We start from the raw sequence: 6441 nt of genomic DNA on the forward strand, positions 1-6441 counted from the left end.
TTACTATACATGGTCATTTTTTTGTAAAAAAAATAAAAATAAAAATAAATGCCTTACTATACATAGTCTTTTTTAAAAAAATTTATAATGCCTTACTATACATGGTAAAAAAAAATTTGTAAAAAAAAAAAAAAACATACATACATACATGGTCATTTTTTTGTAAAAAAAAAAGCCTTACTATACATGGTCATTTTATAAAAAAAAAAAAAATGCCTTACTATACATAGTCTTTTTTTTTTTTTTTAGAATGCCTTACTATACATGGTCATTTTATTAAAAAAAATAATAACGCCTTATGATAGTCTTTTTGGCTTTTTTTTTTAAACGCCTTACTATACATGGTCATTTTTTTGTAAAAAAAAAAAAATGCCTTACTATACATAGTCTTTTTTTTTTAAACGCCTTACAATACATGGTCATTTTATTAAAAAATAAAAAATAAAAAAAAGCCTGACTATACATCGTCTTTTTTTTTAAACGCCTTACTATACATGGTCATTTTTTTGTAAAAAAAAAAAAAAAAAAAAAAAAAAAAAAGCCTTACTATACATAGTCTTTTTTTGTTTATAATGCCTTACTATACATGGTCATTTTTTGGTAAAAAAAAAAAAAAAAAAAAAAAAGCCTTACTATACATAGTCTTTTTTTTTTTTTTTTTAAACGCCTTACTATACATGGTCATTTTTTTGTAAAAAAAAAAAAAAAATGCCTTACTATACATAGTCTTTTTTTTTAATTTTTATAAACGCCTTACTATATATACATGGTCATTTTTTGGTAAAAAAAAAAAAAAAAAAAAATGCCTTACTATACATAGTCTTTTTTTTATTTTTATAAACGCCTTACTATACATGGTCATTTTTTTGTAAAAAAAAAATTTTTTTTAAAATGCCTTACTATACATAGTCTTTTTTTTTTTAAACGCCTTACTATACATGGTCATTTTTTTGTAAAAAAAAAAAAATGCCTTACTATACATAGTCTTTTTTTTTTAAACGCCTTACAATACATGGTCATTTTTTGGTAAAAAAAAAAAAAAAAAAAAAAAAGCCTGACTATACATCGTCTTTTTTTTTAAACGCCTTACTATACATGGTCATTTTTTTGTAAAAAAAAAAAAAAATGCCTTACTATACATTGTCTTTTTTTTAAACGCCTTACAATACATGGTCATTTTATTAAAAAAAAAAAAAAAAAAAAAAGCCTGACTATACATCGTCTTTTTTTTTAAACGCCTTACTATACATGGTCATTTTTTTGTAAAAAAAAAAAAAAAAAAAAAAAAAAAAAGCCTTACTATACATAGTCTTTTTTTGTTTATAACGCCTTACTATACATGGTCATTTTTTGGTAAAAAAAAAAAAAAAAAAAAAAAAAAAGCCTTACTATACATAGTCTTTTTTTTTTTTTTTTAAACGCCTTACTATACATGGTCATTTTTTTGTAAAAAAAATAAAAATAAAAATAAATGCCTTACTATACATAGTCTTTTTTTTAAAAATTTATAATGCCTTACTATACATGGTAAAAAAAAATTTGTAAAAAAAAAAAAAAACATACATACATACATGGTCATTTTTTTGTAAAAAAAAAAGCCTTACTATACATGGTCATTTTATAAAAAAAAAAAAAATGCCTTACTATACATAGTCTTTTTTTTTTTTTTTAGAATGCCTTACTATACATGGTCATTTTATTAAAAAAAATAATAACGCCTTATGATAGTCTTTTTGGCTTTTTTTTTTAAACGCCTTACTATACATGGTCATTTTTTTGTAAAAAAAAAAAAATGCCTTACTATACATAGTCTTTTTTTTTTTAAACGCCTTACAATACATGGTCATTTTATTAAAAAATAAAAAATAAAAAAAAGCCTGACTATACATCGTCTTTTTTTTTAAACGCCTTACTATACATGGTCATTTTTTTGTAAAAAAAAAAAAAAAAAAAAAAAAAAAAAGCCTTACTATACATAGTCTTTTTTTGTTTATAATGCCTTACTATACATGGTCATTTTTTGGTAAAAAAAAAAAAAAAAAAAAAAAAAGCCTTACTATACATAGTCTTTTTTTTTTTTTTTTTAAACGCCTTACTATACATGGTCATTTTTTTGTAAAAAAAAAAAAAAAAATGCCTTACTATACATAGTCTTTTTTTTTAATTTTTATAAACGCCTTACTATACATGGTCATTTTTTGGTAAAAAAAAAAAAAAAAAAAAATGCCTTACTATACATAGTCTTTTTTTTATTTTTATAAACGCCTTACTATACATGGTCATTTTTTTGTAAAAAAAAAAATTTTTTAAAAATGCCTTACTATACATAGTCTTTTTTTTTTTAAACGCCTTACTATACATGGTCATTTTTTTGTAAAAAAAAAAAAATGCCTTACTATACATAGTCTTTTTTTTTTAAACGCCTTACAATACATGGTCATTTTTTGGTAAAAAAAAAAAAAAAAAAAAAAAAGCCTGACTATACATCGTCTTTTTTTTTAAACGCCTTACTATACATGGTCATTTTTTTGTAAAAAAAAAAAAAAATGCCTTACTATACATAGTCTTTTTTTTTAAACGCCTTACAATACATGGTCATTTTATTAAAAAAAAAAAAAAAAAAAAAAGCCTGACTATACATCGTCTTTTTTTTTAAACGCCTTACTATACATGGTCATTTTTTTGTAAAAAAAAAAAAAAAAAAAAAAAAAAAAGCCTTACTATACATAGTCTTTTTTTGTTTATAACGCCTTACTATACATGGTCATTTTTTGGTAAAAAAAAAAAAAAAAAAAAAAAAAAGCCTTACTATACATAGTCTTTTTTTTTTTTTTTTTTAAACGCCTTACTATACATGGTCATTTTTTTGTAAAAAAAATAAAAATAAAAATAAATGCCTTACTATACATAGTCTTTTTTAAAAAAATTTATAATGCCTTACTATACATGGTAAAAAAAAATTTGTAAAAAAAAAAAAAAACATACATACATACATGGTCATTTTTTTGTAAAAAAAAAAGCCTTACTATACATGGTCATTTTATAAAAAAAAAAAAAATGCCTTACTATACATAGTCTTTTTTTTTTTTTTTTAGAATGCCTTACTATACATGGTCATTTTATTAAAAAAAATAATAACGCCTTATGATAGTCTTTTTGGCTTTTTTTTTTAAACGCCTTACTATACATGGTCATTTTTTTGTAAAAAAAAAAAAATGCCTTACTATACATAGTCTTTTTTTTTTAAACGCCTTACAATACATGGTCATTTTATTAAAAAATAAAAAATAAAAAAAAGCCTGACTATACATCGTCTTTTTTTTTAAACGCCTTACTATACATGGTCATTTTTTTGTAAAAAAAAAAAAAAAAAAAAAAAAAAAAAGCCTTACTATACATAGTCTTTTTTTGTTTATAATGCCTTACTATACATGGTCATTTTTTGGTAAAAAAAAAAAAAAAAAAAAAAAAAGCCTTACTATACATAGTCTTTTTTTTTTTTTTTTTAAACGCCTTACTATACATGGTCATTTTTTTGTAAAAAAAAAAAAAAAATGCCTTACTATACATAGTCTTTTTTTTTAATTTTTATAAACGCCTTACTATACATGGTCATTTTTTGGTAAAAAAAAAAAAAAAAAAAAAATGCCTTACTATACATAGTCTTTTTTTTTTTTTTTTTATAAACGCCTTACTATACATGGTCATTTTTTTGTAAAAAAAAAAAAAATTAAAAAAAATGCCTTACTATACATAGTCTTTTTTTTATTTTTATAAACGCCTTACTATACATGGTCATTTTTTTGTAAAAAAAAAAATTTTTTAAAAATGCCTTACTATACATAGTCTTTTTTTTTTTAAACGCCTTACTATACATGGTCATTTTTTTGTAAAAAAAAAAAAATGCCTTACTATACATAGTCTTTTTTTTTAATTTTTATAAACGCCTTACTATACATGGTCATTTTTTGGTAAAAAAAAAAAAAAAAAAAAAAATGCCTTACTATACATAGTCTTTTTTTTTTTTTTTTTATAAACGCCTTACTATACATGGTCATTTTTTTGTAAAAAAAAAAAAAAAATAAAAAAAATGCCTTACTATACATAGTCTTTTTTTTATTTTTATAAACGCCTTACTATACATGGTCATTTTTTTGTAAAAAAAAAAAATTTTTAAAAATGCCTTACTATACATAGTCTTTTTTTTTTTAAACGCCTTACTATACATGGTCATTTTTTTGTAAAAAAAAAAAAATGCCTTACTATACATAGTCTTTTTTTTTTAAACGCCTTACAATACATGGTCATTTTTTGGTAAAAAAAAAAAAAAAAAAAAAAAAGCCTGACTATACATCGTCTTTTTTTTTAAACGCCTTACTATACATGGTCATTTTTTTGTAAAAAAAAAAAAAAATGCCTTACTATACATAGTCTTTTTTTTTAAACGCCTTACAATACATGGTCATTTTATTAAAAAAAAAAAAAAAAAAAAAAGCCTGACTATACATCGTCTTTTTTTTTAAACGCCTTACTATACATGGTCATTTTTTTGTAAAAAAAAAAAAAAAAAAAAAAAAAAAAAGCCTTACTATACATAGTCTTTTTTTGTTTATAACGCCTTACTATACATGGTCATTTTTTGGTAAAAAAAAAAAAAAAAAAAAAGCCTTACTATACATAGTCTTTTTTTTTTTTTTTTTAAACGCCTTACTATACATGGTCATTTTTTTGTAAAAAAAATAAAAATAAAAATAAATGCCTTACTATACATAGTCTTTTTTTAAAAAATTTATAATGCCTTACTATACATGGTAAAAAAAAATTTGTAAAAAAAAAAAAAAACATACATACATACATGGTCATTTTTTTGTAAAAAAAAAAGCCTTACTATACATGGTCATTTTATAAAAAAAAAAAAAATGCCTTACTATACATAGTCTTTTTTTTTTTTTTTAGAATGCCTTACTATACATGGTCATTTTATTAAAAAAAATAATAACGCCTTATGATAGTCTTTTTGGCTTTTTTTTTTAAACGCCTTACTATACATGGTCATTTTTTTGTAAAAAAAAAAAAATGCCTTACTATACATAGTCTTTTTTTTTTAAACGCCTTACAATACATGGTCATTTTATTAAAAAATAAAAAATAAAAAAAAGCCTGACTATACATCGTCTTTTTTTTTAAACGCCTTACTATACATGGTCATTTTTTTGTAAAAAAAAAAAAAAAAAAAAAAAAAGCCTTACTATACATAGTCTTTTTTTGTTTATAATGCCTTACTATACATGGTCATTTTTTGGTAAAAAAAAAAAAAAAAAAAAAAAAAGCCTTACTATACATAGTCTTTTTTTTTTTTTTTTTAAACGCCTTACTATACATGGTCATTTTTTTGTAAAAAAAAAAAAAAAATGCCTTACTATACATAGTCTTTTTTTTTAATTTTTATAAACGCCTTACTATACATGGTCATTTTTTGGTAAAAAAAAAAAAAAAAAAAAATGCCTTACTATACATAGTCTTTTTTTTATTTTTATAAACGCCTTACTATACATGGTCATTTTTTTGTAAAAAAAAATTTTTTTTAAAAATGCCTTACTATACATAGTCTTTTTTTTTTTAAACGCCTTACTATACATGGTCATTTTTTTGTAAAAAAAAAAAAATGCCTTACTATACATAGTCTTTTTTTTTTAAACGCCTTACAATACATGGTCATTTTTTGGTAAAAAAAAAAAAAAAAAAAAAAAAGCCTGACTATACATCGTCTTTTTTTTTAAACGCCTTACTATACATGGTCATTTTTTTGTAAAAAAAAAAAAAAATGCCTTACTATACATAGTCTTTTTTTTTAAACGCCTTACAATACATGGTCATTTTATTAAAAAAAAAAAAAAAAAAAAAAGCCTGACTATACATCGTCTTTTTTTTTAAACGCCTTACTATACATGGTCATTTTTTTGTAAAAAAAAAAAAAAAAAAAAAAAAAAAGCCTTACTATACATAGTCTTTTTTTGTTTATAACGCCTTACTATACATGGTCATTTTTTGGTAAAAAAAAAAAAAAAAAAAAAAAAAAGCCTTACTATACATAGTCTTTTTTTTTTTTTTTTTTTTAAACGCCTTACTATACATGGTCATTTTTTTGTAAAAAAAATAAAAATAAAAATAAATGCCTTACTATACATAGTCTTTTTTAAAAAAATTTATAATGCCTTACTATACATGGTAAAAAAAAATTTGTAAAAAAAAAAAAAAACATACATACATACATGGTCATTTTTTTGTAAAAAAAAAAGCCTTACTATACATGGTCATTTTATAAAAAAAAAAAAAATGCCTTACTATACATAGTCTTTTTTTTTTTTTTTAGAATGCCTTACTATACATGGTCATTTTATTAAAAAAAATAATAACGCCTTATGATAGTCTTTTTGGCTT

The sequence above is a fragment of the Festucalex cinctus genome, chromosome 18 (assembly GCF_051991245.1).
Source record: "Festucalex cinctus isolate MCC-2025b chromosome 18, RoL_Fcin_1.0, whole genome shotgun sequence".
Taxonomy (NCBI): Eukaryota; Metazoa; Chordata; class Actinopteri; order Syngnathiformes; family Syngnathidae; genus Festucalex; species Festucalex cinctus.